General features: G+C 36.5%; 1 protein-coding gene across 7 annotated transcripts in view; it reads left to right on the forward strand.

Moving 5' to 3' along the window:
• Positions 1-17,134, forward strand: part of TBC1D5 (TBC1 domain family member 5) — a 538,946-nt gene that overhangs the window by 101,563 nt on the left and 420,249 nt on the right. The window contains exon 3 of one of the 7 annotated variants that reach the window (XM_036849873.1): positions 11,233-11,340. The exons of the other annotated variants lie outside the window; for them this stretch is intronic. The gene's annotated coding sequence lies outside the window, so the exon portion shown is untranslated. The remainder of the gene's footprint in view (positions 1-11,232; positions 11,341-17,134) is intronic. 7 annotated transcript variants of the gene reach the window in all.

Genomic DNA, 17,134 nt, shown 5'->3' on the forward strand with positions numbered 1-17,134 from the left:
TGGACCTAGGAATTCATTGTCTCCATCTCCCTTACCCATCATATCTAACTAGTTTATAGTCTTAGTAGTTTTTGCTCCTGTCAGTTCCTTACCATTCTCAAAAGCCAGCCTCATCCACTCCTTTACAGCCTTATTCCTAGAATACTACAGAAGTTTTTGCTCTCCTCAGATCTGAAGTATTTGACATCCTTTCTATCCTCAAATCCATCCCATACATTGTCAGATTAATCTTCCTAAAACATTGCTTTTACTCTGTTATTCTTCTGCTTAGGAACCTTTAATGGCCCCACTTTGTTTATAGATTGAAATTTGGAATCTCTATCCTGATTTTGTTAGGGATTTCATATTTTTTTTAATTGAAGTGTAGTTGGTTTATAGTGTCATGTTAGTTACAGGTGTACAGCATAGTGATTCAGTTTACATATATGCTTATATGTTTGTATATTTTTTTTCCAGATTCTTTTCCCTAATAGGTTACTACAAAATATTGAGTCCAGCCTGATTTTCAAGGTACTTTCGTAAAGTTGTCCTAGTTTACTGTTCAACCTTGTCTTCCACTAGTGACTAGCAAAAGTTCTCCCGTTTCTGTCAAGATGGTCCCAGCGTACTGAGAACTTTCCTGCTTTTGCATATCCTTCCTCACTTCACAGTACTTTTAATCTTCTTGCCCTGTGACGTCCTTCGTATTTTCTTCTTAACATGCTCGTCTAAAGCTTACCTGCTATTTTCCTAACTTGGAGCTCATGTCCTGTACACTCCGTGAAATCTTTCTGAACAATATGGTCTACTGTAATCTCACCCTCTTCTGAACTCCTGTTTTTTTTTTTTTGTTGTTGTTGTTGTTTTAAATTTATTTATTTTTGGCTGTGTTGGGTCTTCATTTCTGTGCGAGGGCTTTCTCCAGTTGGGGCGAGCGCGGGCCACTCTTCATCGCGGTGCCCGGGCCTCTCAGTGTCGCAGCCTCTCCCGTTGCGGAGCACAGGCTCCAGACGCGCAGGCTCAGCAGTTGTGGCTCACGGGCCCAGCCGCTTCGCGGCATGTGGGATCTTCCCGGACCGGGGCACAAACCCGTGTCCCCTGCATTGGCAAGCGGACTCTCAACCACTGCGCCACCAGGGAAGCCCTGAACTCCTGTTTTGATTTTTGCCTCTCACAAGGCACTTTCTGTTTAGTGTTTTGCACTAGTACTTGTTTGTAGTTGGGTCTAGATTCTGTATTGTTAACTGGATTTTAAGTGTCAAGAGATCAGGAACCATGTTATACTTCTTTAGATCTCGCTTATGGACTAAGTATCATTCATTACAAATCTCAGATGATACATTGATATTTGCTCACTCATTATTTCCATAAATATTGATTACCTATACCCAGGCACTATTGATTATGAGTTAAACAAAAGAAGTAAGGACCCTATATTCATGGACCTTACATTCTAGAAGGGAGAGATAAATATTCTCCAGCGAATTTAACAGTGTCTGTTTAATCACAGTTGGGGAATGTGGTTTACTACTTTTTTGACAAGGGAAAAACCCAAGAATTGCTTTCTTTTTTTCTCTGCTGTCATCGGTATGTATAATTTTTAAAAATAAATTTTGATAGAGTAAATTACTCTTGAAATCACAGGTTTTCAAATGGTAAAACAATTGTTTTCTTTTAAATGTACATAATACTGATATGCTCTAAGTCTAAATTCAGTAGACAAAACAATGGAAAGTATGATTCATATATTTTTGACATTTAAACAATTATAGTAAATTTGTATATCATTTATATGATAGGTAACCTGATGTGAAATAATTAAAAGATAGTGAAAATATTTTTAAAAGGAAGTTTCCCTAAACTCAAATCTATGAAAAGTTTTTATTTAATATGCTAAAGCTCTCTTTTATAGAAGAATAAGATTAGATTAAAATTAAGTACATTACTAGATACATGATTATTTTAGCTTTAAGTGTTTCTTCCAATGGCTCGAACAACATCATTTGTTTCATAGGTATGGTTTTTTGAGATTGTAATAACCACGGAAAGTTAACGTTGAAAGAATGGCAAAGTATGCTGTGAAACGAAAAATTATTGTATTTGCAAATGTAAAATCATAATTTACATAAATGTTATAGTTAGGCACATTATGAATGTAAATATGCGTTCTCTATTCTCAGTCCTGTAATGCCATTCTTTGTCCAGTGGGAGATGAAGAGTGATGTTGAGACTGCTGTTTAACCTATTATAACAGCTTTAAAAAAATTAAATCGCGTTGATGTAAATATGAGGAGGGGAAAGAGTATTTATCTCCATTAAGTGACATAAAAAGCTGTGGTAAGAGTAACAGGCGGTGGGTGTGCATTAAGCGGTGGAATCCCTAAATGCAGATGCTAATTATAAGCACAAGGACAGTTGCCTCCCACATACGTAACTGCTGTATATTTTCTTTAGTTAGAGTATAATTCAGGCTTCTTGAAGTGCTGAATATGGCTTTTATTTTTTCACTTCCCCTTAGCATATATATTAAAAAAAAAAAAACCAATAAAAGCACTTTTGCTGGACTGTGATTTTGATGGATATAGGTGGAATATTAAACCAAATGCTGTAAAGGTAATTCACATGATTTGCTCTTGGATGGTGTTCATTGAGTGCCTTACTTGCTTCCCGCTATTGAAAAACAAATGTTTAGCAGTAAGGTTAAAATTATTTAAACATATTTGAGCACAGTTTACTTTGCTGTTGTGTACCAAGGACTTTAATTTAAGGCTTAGATTATGAAAAGATGTATTAGTACAGGCATTAAGAGTATGTTTGTTTAGATTATTATAGTCTTTAAAACTTATTTTGGTGATGGTCTCTGGCATCATGTCTTGAAAGTGATATATTGCTTCTTCATCATCAGTTTTGACATTTTTTAAGTAATCTGAGAAAAAGGAATTTCCTTTGCATATTTTACAGTCCCTTTCAATGATGATTTTGTAATGTATTCTTCAACTGTTGAAAGGTATATAGTACAGAAACCCTGTGCTTAGAAGGTAGCTGGCTTTTAAGTGTAGAATAGCAGGGAAAGTGTTGCAGACTTAAATTATTTTTAAAACTTTGTTTTTAGAAACAGGAGTACAAAAAACCCCTTTGTAATCTTGCCACTTTTTTATTCTTAGGTATACTTTTTCTTTAGCTTTTAGTAACTTGTAATTTAAGATCACAGTTATTAGGTGTATTTCTGCATTTTATATATCGCTCCCAGATGCTACAGTATTAGTTTTTATCACTGCATATTTTATGAAATGTCAGCCTTCTGTTGGCTGTTCACGCAGCATTGTTAGTGATCAAAAAGACACAACACGAAGGAGAGGAATCTAAACAGTTGGCTTATCTTTGTCCTTCACTGTGACAAAAATATTATAAAATTACTTTATTATAAAAAGTCAGGTAAAGGCATCATTTAACTTGCAGGGAAAGGATAAATGTCTTTGTTTTTTAGTGAAATAAAATCTTAAAATGTTTAATATCAAGAAATACAGTTATAAAGAGAAATAATATCTAATTGTGCTGAGTTTGCCTTTGTAAGGAATGGGGGTGATATGTTGCGTGTGATGTGGTGGCAATGCTATCCCTAGAAAAAGCCCCACGATTTTTGACAACACAAGAGGTGACCCAGTTTGAACTCTTAATTTTTGTCACTCAAAGTACATTCTAGAAAAGTGGGTATTAGTTTTAGTGTGTGCATTAAGTTGTATGTGATCTGGTTTATTATTTTCTTGAATTGACTTACTTTGTAGTTTAAAACTTTATTCCATAGATTTAAAAATTCTTTTTTCTCTAATTCAGTGATTTCAATATCAAGATAAAAGTAATAGAATGGGAAGAAATTTTCAAAGCCTGAAAGAAAATCTGTTACGAATAAAAATCTTGAATGATTTTGATCAGCTGTTGTGTATGCCCACCACAGCAGTTGGTTCAATCAATTTTATGTTTTGGGATGGTTTTATTAAAATGAGCTGCTGCTTTCAGTAAATCATTGAGAAAGATGCTGGCTTTATACATTGTCTTTTGGGTGGAAGCATGGCAATAATAGTTTCTTTTTGCAGCCTTGTAAGTCACTATTGGTGGAGACAATTCCTGATCACCATAGATGTCAAGGCGTTTTTGTGTCACTGGTGTGGGCATTAGACTAAGAAATGATTTTTGTATAAATACGTGCACTTTCACGGCAATCTGTAGGAAACTGCCGTTTCTAAAGAAAAATAATTGTTAGCAGATAATAATGATTTTAATATCTTCTTTTTATTGCACACAGTTTCAGTTTTTATAAATGATTGAAAGCTTCATTGTTTTCATTTGGGAGAATTAGACTTCTGAAAAGCAGTTTGAAGGACAGCCATTAGATACTTATAAGTTAGCGGCCTCTTTTTTGTCACAAGGTGCCCGGAACACTCCCCCAGAGTGAGGTCCCTAGTTTGACAGCATTGGTGTGACCTGTGAACTTGCTGCACATGCAGAATATTGGGCCCAACCCCATGCCTACTGAATCAGAATCTGCATTCTGATCAACAGGTAACTTGTATACCTGTATACCAGGTAACTTGTATACACATTAAAATTTGAGAAGCACTGCTATAATGTTTTTCAGCCAAAACCTCTCATTTGCTCTGCATGTGTGTGTTGTAATTGTGGGATGCTGATTGCATTTGGTCATCTGCAGTTCAGGAGTTGGAGGAGGCAATAGGAAGTTCACATCAGAATTTTCGTGGGACCCTGAAGTAGGCAAGTATTTGATGTAGAACTCCAGGGTTTTGGTCGTTAACTAATTACAATTAGAATCAGTTGCTACTTTGTGTAGATATTATAGGTGGGAAGCTTCCTGTGACTCTGTTAATGTTAAGCAGTTGGTTTCTTTTTTCTTTTTTTCCAATTAGTTATTTATTTTTGGCTGCATTGGATCTTCATTGCTGCATGCGGGCTTTTCTCTAGGCGAGCGGGGGCTACTCTTCGTTGCGGTGCACGGGCTTCCTCATTGCAGTGGCTTCTCTTGTTGCGGAGCACGGGCTCTAGGTGCGCGGGCTTCAGTAGTTGTGGCACGCGGGCTCAATAGTTGTGGTTCGTGGGCTCTAGAGCTAGGCTCAGTAGTTGTGGTGCACGGGCTTAGTTGCTCCCCGGCATGTGGGATCTTCCCGGACCAGGGCTTGAACCCCTGTCCCCTGCATTGGCAGGCGGATTCTTAACCACTGCGCCACCAGGGAAGCCCCTCTTTTGGTTTTTAAGTGTCTTAGCAAGTTCCAGATATTCTGATGTGTTCTCCCAGCAGTAGTGTAGTCAGCGTTTCCAAAGTATATTCTGTGGTTTGTTTTTCCCAGGAGATGCTCTGAGTAGAAAGAGCCCATGGTCAAGTAAGTTTGGAAAGCACCGTATATTTTGTTCCTCTCTAGGATAATCACAATATACATTGGTTTATATTAAAAGATCTGAGAACCTGGGGTAGCTTAACGCAATTTAGCATTTTCCAAATTTACTTGACCGTGGCGTCCGGCATCCTTTTCTTTTCCTTTTTCTTTTTTTTTTTTTTTAAAACACAGTGATTCTTATCTTTTCTTTAGCAGATGCACACACTGGCTTCTTTCCAGTATTTATTTTTCTTAATCAAAATAAGAGATGAGGACAACTTTTGAAATTGCTGTGATGTTATGCCACATAAAACATACTTTCCAATATTGTTATTTATAATAAGTGCGAAAGATATTGGTACAGCCCTTGTGTGCTGAAGGGATTGAGCATGGCAGACATTTCCAGAGCTGGAATAACTGAGAAAGCATCTTCCAGAAAGTGAATGTTGACTAGATCTCAGTCAGATTTGGTGGGCAAATGGACGGGAGGAAATTGAGCATTCCCAATATTTGCTAGAATGAGGAAAGCCATGAGCGAGCGATGAAACAAGTTAAAACATTTCAGCTCAATGAATGGTTACTGAAATCCCAAATATAGAGTAAGGTTTATACTTGACCTTGGGCATACAATAGTAAGAAAGAGTCAGTTCTGCCCTCCAGGTGCCTGTTGGAGTAGGTAAAGTATAGCCCAGTAAATGTATGAGAGCTAAAATCCAGGATTTTCCAGCTAAAATAGGATTTTCCCAGGGGATTTGTAAGAAGTAAAGTTGGCCAGTGTACTGTATGCTGGAGAGCCTGAGGCACGATGCAACTGTAGTGATAGGGGCCTGCAGTTAGGGGAACAGAGGAAAGAAAATTAGGAGAGAAGAGCAGAGGTAAGATAGGGCAGACCAAACAACCTTGGAAATCTTAGAGCTAAAGGTGCCGGTAAGTCTTAAATGCAATGTATTGTGATAGTTAAAATCAGTGCTAGACTCTGAAGTAAGATGGAGTGGGCTCACCTCCTGATGACTTCACATCCTGGGGCCTCACTCTCTTCAACTTAACGTGGGATTAATATGGTAGGAAAAATGGCAAGTGGATGGCTTAAAAAATACTTTCTAAAAAAACTTTAAATTAAAAATACTTTAATCTGTACCCAGATTCACCTGCTGTTAACATTTTACCTCATTTATCAGTTGGGTGTGTCTCCTCCCTTTTTCCCTCGAGACACACACACACACACACACACACACACACACACACACACACACACACACACACTTTTTTCCCCCTGAACTTTGAGCAGAGATTGCATTTATGCCTGAAAGTATGTCAATGTGTATTTCTTAGTAGGGATGTTCTCTTCTCTTCTTCCATATCTATAGTACAATAACCAGCTTCAGTAAATTTAGTATAATACTTATATCTAATCTGTTGTCCATATTCCATATTCGTCACATGATGCAATAACATTCCTTATATAAGCATTTTCTCCCTTCAGTAAGAATTAAGTCTAGGACCAGCTAATGCATTTAGCTGTCATGTCTCTTTTGCCTTCTTTAATTTGAAATGGTCACACAGCCTTTCTTTGTCTCTTATGACATTGACATTTTTGAATGATGCAGTCCTTCATTTGTCTGTCTGTCTGCCTGTCACTTCTCATTTGGGATTGTCTGCTGTTTCCTCGTGATTAGATTCAGGTTCTCTGTTCCAACCAGAAAACTACATAAATAATGATGTATCCTTCTTGGGATATCTCATGTGGAGGCACATTGAGAATGTGAATTTTGATCATTCGGTCAGAGTGTTATCAGATTTCTCCACTGTAGAGCTAGTTTTTTTTTTTCTTCTTCTTGGAAGTGTAATAAGCAGTCAGTGGGGAAACACTTCAAGATCATGCAAATATCCTGCTCCTCATCAAAATTTCCACCTAGATGTAGCACCTGTTGATGATTCTTGCCTGGTACAGTTTTTTCTATAAAGGTTGCAAACTGCTGACTTTCCAATTCCAGCCCCCCTTCCAGTCAGCATCAGTGTTCTGCTGTAAGCAGAAACCATTCTGATTGATTGATTGATTGACTTATTCATTCAGTCATTTATCATTGGTATGAGCTCATGGATATCTGTTCTTTTCAATGATTTGTAATTCATTACTTAATTATTTTGATGCCCAAATTGTCCAGGTTTGGTTAGTAGAAGTGCATGGCATTCCCCCATAAGATTTTTGAGTGCTTCCTTACTTTCTGGCAAAGCAAGTTGTCATAGACTTATCTCTGATCTGTTCTGCCCTGGCGGCTCTTGGCAGCCATTTCTCTGAAGAGCTCTGATTGTTTGGTTTTTTAAAAATTAATTAATTAATTAATTACTTTGTTTATTTACTTTATTTTTTTTTTTTATTATTTTGGCTGTGCCGGGTCTTAGTTGCGGCATGCAGGATCTGCTTCCTCGACCAGGGATCAAACCCTGGCCCCCTGCATTGGGAGCGCGGAGCCTTACCCACTGGACCACTGGGGGAGTCCCGAGCTCTGATTGTTGAAAGTGGGGGAATGGTATTAGTGTTCTCCTTGTTAGTGGACTGTGCTCATCACTGTGGGGTCTTGGCCTTTAGGCCCTTTTAGAGGAGAGAGCGCTAGGAAGTAAGTACGGGTGTATGTATGTATACACATTTACATTGATACATAAATGTATGCAGACATGCATACTGGGAAACACACATTCACATTTTAGAAATCTTAGTTCACACCAGTATCTCTATTTCTAATCCATCTCCACAGGGTTCTTTCTTGTTTTCCACTTTTCCATATTTATGTGTCCCTTCTTTCACAGTGACAGTATTGGCTTCCAGCAGCATCAACACATTAACTTACCTGTGCAACTCCATAACAGATCTAAAATAGTTTCAGAATTGGTTCATTATACCACTAGAACAAACACCGTTACCAAAAACTTTACCCGTTCAAGGTTTGTTTGAAGTTCTCCATCCTCACGCCACCCAATTCTGTGAGTGTATATAATCAAATGCTGTACTCATAATTACTTGGATTTCTTCTTTCTTTATAATCCGTGTGGATACGGTAAAATACAGTTGAGTGCACTCATTTTAGTTTTCTTTCAGCTTCACATCCTTGTTGACTTAATTTTTTGAATATGTAGAAAATGATTTACTTTTCCAAAAAATAAAATTGTATGAAAAGGTCTTTCCATGTTTCCCATTTACTCCATCCTTTATAGGTAAACAACGTTACTGTTTTTTAGTTCATCCTTCCTTTTATAAAGATAAGCAGATAATTTTTCCTATATTTTTTAATTTCCCCTTTCTTATTAAAAGTGTAGTGTACTATATATGTTCCTCTGCAGTTTGCTATTTTTCATTTTTCAATATCTCTTGGAAATCACTTCATATCAGTTTATAGAGATTTCTCATTCATTTTTACAGATACTACTTTATTTTGTGTATGTACCATGGTTTATTCAACCAATGTCTTACACATGGGTATTGAAGTAATTTCCAGTATTTTGCAATTGAAAATAATACTGTGATGAATATCCTTGTGTATATGCATTTTCATATTGTTGCACGTTTATCTTCAGGGTAAATTCCTGGAAGTGGGCTCCCTGGTTCAAAGAGTAAATGCTTATGTAGTTTAATGAGATATTGCCCAGTTCCTTTGCATAGGGTTGTACCATTTTGTGTTTCCACTAGGAGTGTCTGGGAGTGCCTGTTTCCCCACAGCCTTGCTCACAGAGTGTACTGTGAACGTTTTGAATTTTTCCCAATCTGATAGATGAGAAATGCTATCTCAGTGTACATTTAATTTGCATTTCATCTTATTATGAGTGGAGCTGAATGTCTTTTCGTCTGTTTAAAAGCCACTTTCCAGGGACTTCCCTGGTGGCACAGTGGTTAAGAATCCGCCTGCCAATGCAGGGGACACGGGTTCAAGCCCTGATCCAGGAAGATCCCACATGCTGCGGAGCATCTAAGCCCGTGCGCTACAACTACTGAGCCTGCGCTCTAGGGCCTGCAAGCCACAACTACTGAAGCCTGCGCACCTAGAGCCCGTGCTCTGCAACAAGAGAAACCACTGCAATGAGAAGCCCGTGCACCTCAACGAAGAGTAGCCCCCGCTCTCCGCAACTAGAGAAAGCCCGCATGCAGCAACGAAGACCCAACACAGACAAAAATAAATTTTAAAAAAGCCACTTTCTATAGGACATTTTGTCTTTTTGAAAGTTGTTTGTAATGATATTAACCATCTATCAGTGAGTTATAGTGTAAATGTTTTCTTCCAGTTTGTCATATCTCTTTTGATTTTGCTTCTGGTATTTTTGTCATGTATAAGTTTTGTATTTGTATTTTAGTTCTAATTAGAAAGACTTTTCTTTTATAATTCCCAGGTTATAGGAGGAATTCAACTTATAAAAAAGTACTTGTATAGTTTCATTTTTTACACTTAAATCTCCGATCCATTTAGAGTTTATTTTTGTGTATGGTGTGAGAAACAAATCAAGTTTTTGTCTTCTTTTTCTTTTCCCCAAATGTCTATCAATTTGTTAAAAAGCCCACTCTTGTACCAGTGTTTTGGGATGTCACTTTATCGTAGCTAAATCTATTTTTGGACTTTGTGTTCCGTTTCATTGGTCTGTCTCTTCAGCAGTGCCACACTGTTTTAAGTATAGAGGCTTTGTAGTATGTTTTAATGAGAGTCATTCCCTCCCCCGCCATATCTGTTCCTTTTCAGTGTTTCCTAGCTTTTCCTGAACTTTTCTTTGCCACTTGAACTTCAATATCAAATTGTCTAGTGCAAGTTAAATTTGTAAATTTATGACATGTTGATGTTGAGATGTCCTAACCAAGGACAAGGTGTTTCTTTTCTGTTGTTTAGGCCTACTTTTGTGTCTTTGAAGAGTGTTTATTCTTCTTCATGTAGGTTTTGAACATTTCTGTTTATTTCTAAATATTTAATTGTTTTTATTACTATTTTAAATGGGACTTTCTCATTCATTAGATATCCTCTCTGGTTTTATTTGTATATGTGAGTGGTTTTTGCATGTTTATTTTATATCCTGCTACCTTGCTGAATTCTTTTGTTTTTTGAGTTTCATCATTGATTTTCTAGGGTTTTCCAGCTCGTCTGCTTCAGGTCATCTGCAAATAGCTTTGTTTCTTCTTTTCTAATTCTTACTTTTTACATTTCTAATGGTTTTCTCTAGTCTGATTTCAGTGACTAATATGTCCAGAAGAAAAGTAATAGTGGTCATGGTGGACATTCTTGCCTGTTTTTGACCTTGGTAGGAATGAATGTTGCATTGAGAGCTATCAGTGGGAGAAAATAATGCACTGTTCCAAGAGCTTTAGAGGCACTCTGTGTATTTACATGTGTATTTATGTGTATTATTATATATCATTCTCTGTAATATCTCTCTTCCCTTTCATAGCCAAGTGTTTTGAAGGAGTCATCTCTACCTGGCAACTTTTCACCTTCATTTCCTCACCTCCCACTCTCACTCCAGCAACTCCGCTCTGGTTTCTCCATTGTGAAAACTAAAGCCACCTTTTAAGACCTCTGTGTTGTTAAATCTCATGGGATTTTCTTTCCCCTTTTCTTTGTCTTACTTTCTTCATTTTCCTCTCAGTAGCATTCAACATTGCAGACCATGCCTTCTTCTAACTGTGCTTTTCCTCCTTAGCTTCTGTAAAATCACATTCTTCTGCTTATTCCTTTTCAGTCTTCTAGCTCTTCTTTCTCTACTTGGCTTCTAATGGCATGTTCTAGGCCTCTTCTTTTAAAATTTATCTTCTTTTTGAACTTTATGTATATTAGCTTTCTAAGCAAACCTATGGCAAATTTTCATTACAGTTATAAATAAATTATTATTACAGTTAGAGTGACATTGCTAGTCTACACCTGTCTTCTGAGATCAAGATCTACATGTCCACCTGCCTATCTGGTATCTGTTTCCACTTTGAGATGTCAAATCACTTCACAGTGTAAGTTCTAACCCCTCTCTCAAATGCCTCCAGTTTTATTTAAGTGACTAGTGTCATTATATATCTTATTGTAAAAGCTGGAAATATGAGTAATTTTCATGATCTGTCTTTTTCACTCATCACATTTATCCACTGCATTATCAGGTTGTATTGCTTCTCTTTCTACTCTCTAGTTTTCTCCAGCCCAAAGGAAAGGGAGACCCAGACAGAAGAATCATCACGAGTAAAGAATAGAGACATTATATTTGGTAGAATACATAGAGAGTGGAGACATACAAGTAACATTAGAAGTAACTAACAGCCACATTGTCGAGGATACTGATTGTAAGGATATGGAATTTGTGTGGCTATTGGATGCTCATAGGTAAACGAGATGATCAGTTTACTTTTGCAGCACTTAGTAACATTGAGAAAAAGGGAGAAGGACTGCAGATGGGAGACTAGTTAGGAAGCTAGCAGCTTTCGGAGCTTTGTTAAGAGATATTAAGTGCTTATATTAGGACATGACATTGGGGAATAAAAAGAGACAAATTTGGTTGATACCACAATGTTATTCAGTAGGATATGATAACAAAGTGGATCTGAAGGTACAAAAGAGAATTATTGAAGACTCAGGGTTTTCTTACAAAGCGAAGCAGGTGAGCAGAAAGTTTTAGAGAAAGATAATGAGTTCTGCATTTGATAAATTGTCTATAAGGTGCTGATATGGATTATCAGGTAGAGACATTTAGGGAATGATTGGATGTGGTGAGTTGGTTTCTTCTTCAGTGTTAGCTACATCTGATAGTGTGGTGACTGTCCAGAGCAGTGCAGAGATGTCATTTGAGCCAATATCCAACCAACTGGCAGTGTCTACTTCGGGTGTTACATACATGCCAGCTGTGGCCTAGTTCTTGAGATCCAGGCCAGGACCAGAGACATGAGGACAGAAAATGTTAGTTGAAGGCATGAAATTTGAATGAGGCTGTTAAGCCAAAAAAGGGGCGGGGGAGAGGGTGAAACGAGGAAGGAATCAGCCAAAGAAAGATCTTGGAGAACCTCCTATATGTTCATAAGGTGGCAGCATCAGAAAAAGGGTCAGAAACTGATGGGTCTATTGCTGGAAAAAAAATTATATAAACAAGGGAAAGAGAATTTTAGGAAGGAGATCTTAGTTGTTAGGGCTATAGAGAAATCAACAAGTATAAGGACGTGGGAAAGGACATTACATTTGGAGCTTGAGAGTACAATTTCATTTGGAGCTTGAGAGTACAATTTCAGTAACTTGGAAAGGGCAGGAGTTATATAAAAAGGGTTTTGTACTTCTCCAAAGATAATGTTGATGAAAAATGTCCCATAAGCAAAATAGGGAGAGTTTTTGAAAAGTTAAATAGGCAAGTAGTGCTAGTATTTTGCTAGGCTTTGAAAAAGTTTGTAAAATGTAAAATAAGTGACAATTTAAAAAATCCATCATGGATTGGAAACTGAATCAGCGATAGGAAATGAAAAGTATGGTGAGTAGGTCCTTTTAAATGGAGTGGTATATGTAAGCAGCAGGAACCCTCTGGAAGCATGCAGTGAAACATTCCAGATTTTCACATGGTACTCAAGATGTAGGAAGCAGGATGCTGGTAAAGCAAATGGTGAGGAATAAGTGCGGGAATACCACTGCAGGCTGCAGGTGGGCAGGGGCCTGGCAAAGGGGCTCTCATTTTTGTCAGCCTCAAAGTGCTATTTTAAGTAAATTGGGTTATGTTTTACGAAGAATAATGAGTTGTGACTGGTTTATTCTGATATAGGAAAGAAATGGGATATATCGGAGATAGAGTATACCTAGAAATACTGGCCTACTCTGATGATCTGGCCAAAAGCGGCCACTAAAAGGGTATTTTAATTATAGAAGCAATTTGGTGTAAGAATAGAAAGTGATGAAAATGTAACAGGATCTGAGAAAGGAGGTACATTATCTCATTGTTATCAAACTTTAGCACTTAATACATTGTGTAGTTCTGGTTGGTGACTCTTAAGTAAGACTCAACTCTCTATAGACACCAAAAAGGAAAGAGATAATCATGGATTAGGGAAAGTGGACACGTTAAATCAAAATCGGAAACCTTATATCCAGCAAACTTTCAGAATTTTCCTATTAAATCTAATAAAGTGTCTTTAAAATCCCCTTGGATGTCTTCAGTTGACTATCATAACTGAAAAAATGACAACTTTGTTTCTTTTTTTATTCATTTTGCCTTTTATTTTTTATCTTAATGTGCTGTCTTGGAAATTTTAGTACAGTCTCTTATAAAAGTGGTGATGGTGGGCATCTGTCTTACTCTTTTGTAAAGGATAGTGCTTCTGTGTGTCACCGTTGTGTATTATGTTTGCTATGGATTTTTGAAAGATGCATTCATTCACTTCATCACTTTAAGGTAGCCTTCTTGTTTTTCTAGTTAAAGTTTGTTTTTTGATTTAAAAAATCATGAATGGTGTTGAATATTACCAAAATGTTTCTTTCTGAATCTACTGAAACGTTGCTATAATTTTGTTCCTAATGGGTTGCGTGATATGCAGTTGTTTTAATAACAGAAAACCTCTAGTAGACTTCATACATAAAAAGATTGTTAATCTGTTCTCTAAGAAATGGGCAGCCATTTTGCTCCTTGACTACTGTAGGTCCTGTTCTGAATCCTGTAGGTTGATGGTAGCTCTTCAGAAGTCAGCAGGAATGCAACGGAGTTGGGGAGTAAGAGGGTCAGTTATGAATTTGCAGATGTGCTCTACCTTTTTTCCCCTTTAAGCCCAATTTTGGTTTCTTTTTCTTCATACTCTTTGATATCTGTAGGTTTCAAATATGGAAAAGGAAACATTGATAGTTAAGTGCAGGTGTATTAAGTGATTAAGTAGAATGAGTACAGAAAGATTGATAATGTGGATTCTAATTTATATGGACGTGGAGTAAAAGTGTAGGTCATGTTGGAGGGAGGCTGCAGGCCCCGCGGGTCATTATGTAAAACTTTAAAATGGATTAAATTTGTATTCCATTTTTATTTACTACTGTTTATGGAGCTTTTAAAATAGTGCGCACTAGATGTTATTGAGATGATATGTTAAGTTGCAGTTTGTATTAATGGGTTATAATAATCTCAATCTAATGATACTCTTTTAAATTGATTGCAAATAATGATGGTTTTAAAAAATAATTACTTTCTAAATCAATAGTTACCTGAATTTTTAGATCACTTTTCTCTGGGATATTATCTGTATCTTACTTTCCAAAAGATAGTCTGGAAAATACCTGATTTTAATCTAACAGCTATAGCAGCTCTTGCATGGTTAATCATTCTCCTCAGTAAAATTAACTGTTGGAGGGGAATTTAATTAAGCCATTTCTTCTCAGTTTTCTCCCTTTTCTTATTATGTTGTGCAGTATAACCAGAGTTGGAATTTCCCGTTTTATCTGAAGCTACTGGTGTATATTGGGATCATTCTTTGGGGGCCATGATATGATTTACTAGTTTTGGGTTATTTGTTGTTGTTGTTGTTTTTGTTCAGTATAGAAATTACCTGTTTGTCAAAGTGTATATATGACTTAAAGAAAAGATTTTTAAAATGTGTGAGCTGAACCCTTACAAAGCTTTACTATTGTAAAGTGCTATATTTAACTTTTCTCTTCTGAAGGACATTCTCACATTTAATTATATTAAACCAAATATTTCTTATGCTAATTATTTTAACTTCATTTGTATATTCCAAAAATTATGAAATAAATTTTTCCATATAAATTAATAATTACTCATCATAATTTTCCTTATTAAAATGCTATATCAGTCCTTTATCTTATGTTATCATTAATTATAATATTCTCATGTTCCGTATGTCATAGATAACCAAAGATTTGAGTAAAATAATAAAAATACTTGAGGAAAATTAAACCCTACTAAGAAGCTTATGATTGACTTTATGGGGGCAAGGGCAGGGAGGTGGGCAGTAGGGTAGTGATGGGATAAGAGACCCATTTTTCTTGTGTTCTAGTCTATCATAGTTTAGAAGAGGGAGACTGGAAAGATAAATGGGCCTGGGACTAGAGAGCAGGCTTGTATGATTTATCATTATTTTCCAGAATATAATATAGTAGTCACAATAATTTGGTGAATGATCTTCATCTTTGTGTGAAAAAGTCTATTCAGTATCATGAAAGCATCTATTATTACATGCAGCGTAAATATAATTTCTGTATTGCATTATTGGATGTTAACAAAGCCACCCCCGCCCCCCCCACCCCGTTTTTTTGCTTAACTCATAGAAACCTCACACGATTTGTCTGTCACAATTGAGCATGTGAATATATACATGTTAATATTTACTGTTGTGCTTCCCCAAAATGATACACACTCTACTGATCTTTCATCACAGAAGTTGATAAAATGAACCTCCACGTATGGTGAACTTTGTTTTCCTACCTGATCACATTTTCTGGTTACTAAAAGACTGTTGTTTTTCCTTTTTAAAAATATTTGGTCCTGTTTTCTGTGCCCAAACAAACTCTTTTGAACATAAGTTAACCTTTGTGGGATGATTAAAATGGGCTGTACCTTCAGAAAATCAAAAGTGCTGTTGAGCAGAATTCTAGTTGCTAAAAATGCCAGGTAAAGTAGATATTTTTAGTACATGTAATTCATTTCTGCTAAGACTTGAAGTCTTGAGAATTCTGGGATTTTCTGAGATACATTCTCCTTAGAGTGTTATAATTTGGCTTGTGTATATTTGAATTGTGTGGTTTTGTAAAAGTATGTGATATTATGTAACTAATATTTGTTGTAGTTTAAGAGCTTGACTCTTTAAAAAAAAAATCAAGTTAATGAGTCACTCATTCGTGCAGACACACTGAGATTGTTAATTATATGAAGCTGGGAAGGCCAGTCCTTCCAGCAGCTTGAAACGCAGCTCAGCTGCTTTGCGAATAGTTCGTGCTCTGATGAGAGGTTTTGTACAAGAGGAAGGATTAGCCCTGAAGAGAGCTGTCCAGTCTATAGGTGGATGTTTTGGGCATGTGGAAGCCTAAGCTGAACTCAGAATATCATGGCTTAGCAAATTAGTAAAGTTATGTTAAGTGGTTTCTAGGCACCAAATCTTGGTTAAATAGAGCTCAAAATAGACTAAGCTACCAAGGGTCAAAATAGAGGAATCGTAGTTTAAAAAAAAATACACCACAGTATGTTTTGAACTTAGTCTTTATTTTTTAAATTCTTATACTTGAGAATTAAACTCTGTTTCCTAAAAATAATTTATATATAACATAATATATACATGACTGAACCTTATTACCATGTGAGCTCTGTTTTCTGGTCAACATTATTCCTTTGTTTTAAGAGCTAGAAAAAATGGCTTAATGTGCAACTTACTGCCTCACTTTAAACATGTTCTGATTGAAGAACTCTGTCAGGTGTCAAAACAAGTCTACCCTCTGGCAAGAGTGATAAGTTCTTCATGAGGAAATTCTGGAATTGCCTTTGGGAAGTATTTTAACAATGTCTTTGGAACTCTTTTTCCAATGGGTTATGTCAGCTTTGGGTGTGGGTGGAGTAGGCCACAGATCTGAATTTTCTAGAAGTTTTACTATCATTTATTCTTAGTATAATAATTTTCTATTTGAAGACTTATTCTGGGAGTTATCTATATTCTTGTACTGATACATTTATACTTATGAGGCTCAGGATGTAGTTTGGTATTGTCTGGCCAACTGCACACTGGTTTTAGGGATATTTGAGAAGGAATGCCATTAAAAATGTCTTTCTCAAGTGCATATGTATGTAGGGCT

Source organism: Balaenoptera musculus, chromosome 4 (genome assembly GCF_009873245.2).
Source record: "Balaenoptera musculus isolate JJ_BM4_2016_0621 chromosome 4, mBalMus1.pri.v3, whole genome shotgun sequence".
Classification (NCBI taxonomy): Eukaryota; Metazoa; Chordata; class Mammalia; order Artiodactyla; family Balaenopteridae; genus Balaenoptera; species Balaenoptera musculus.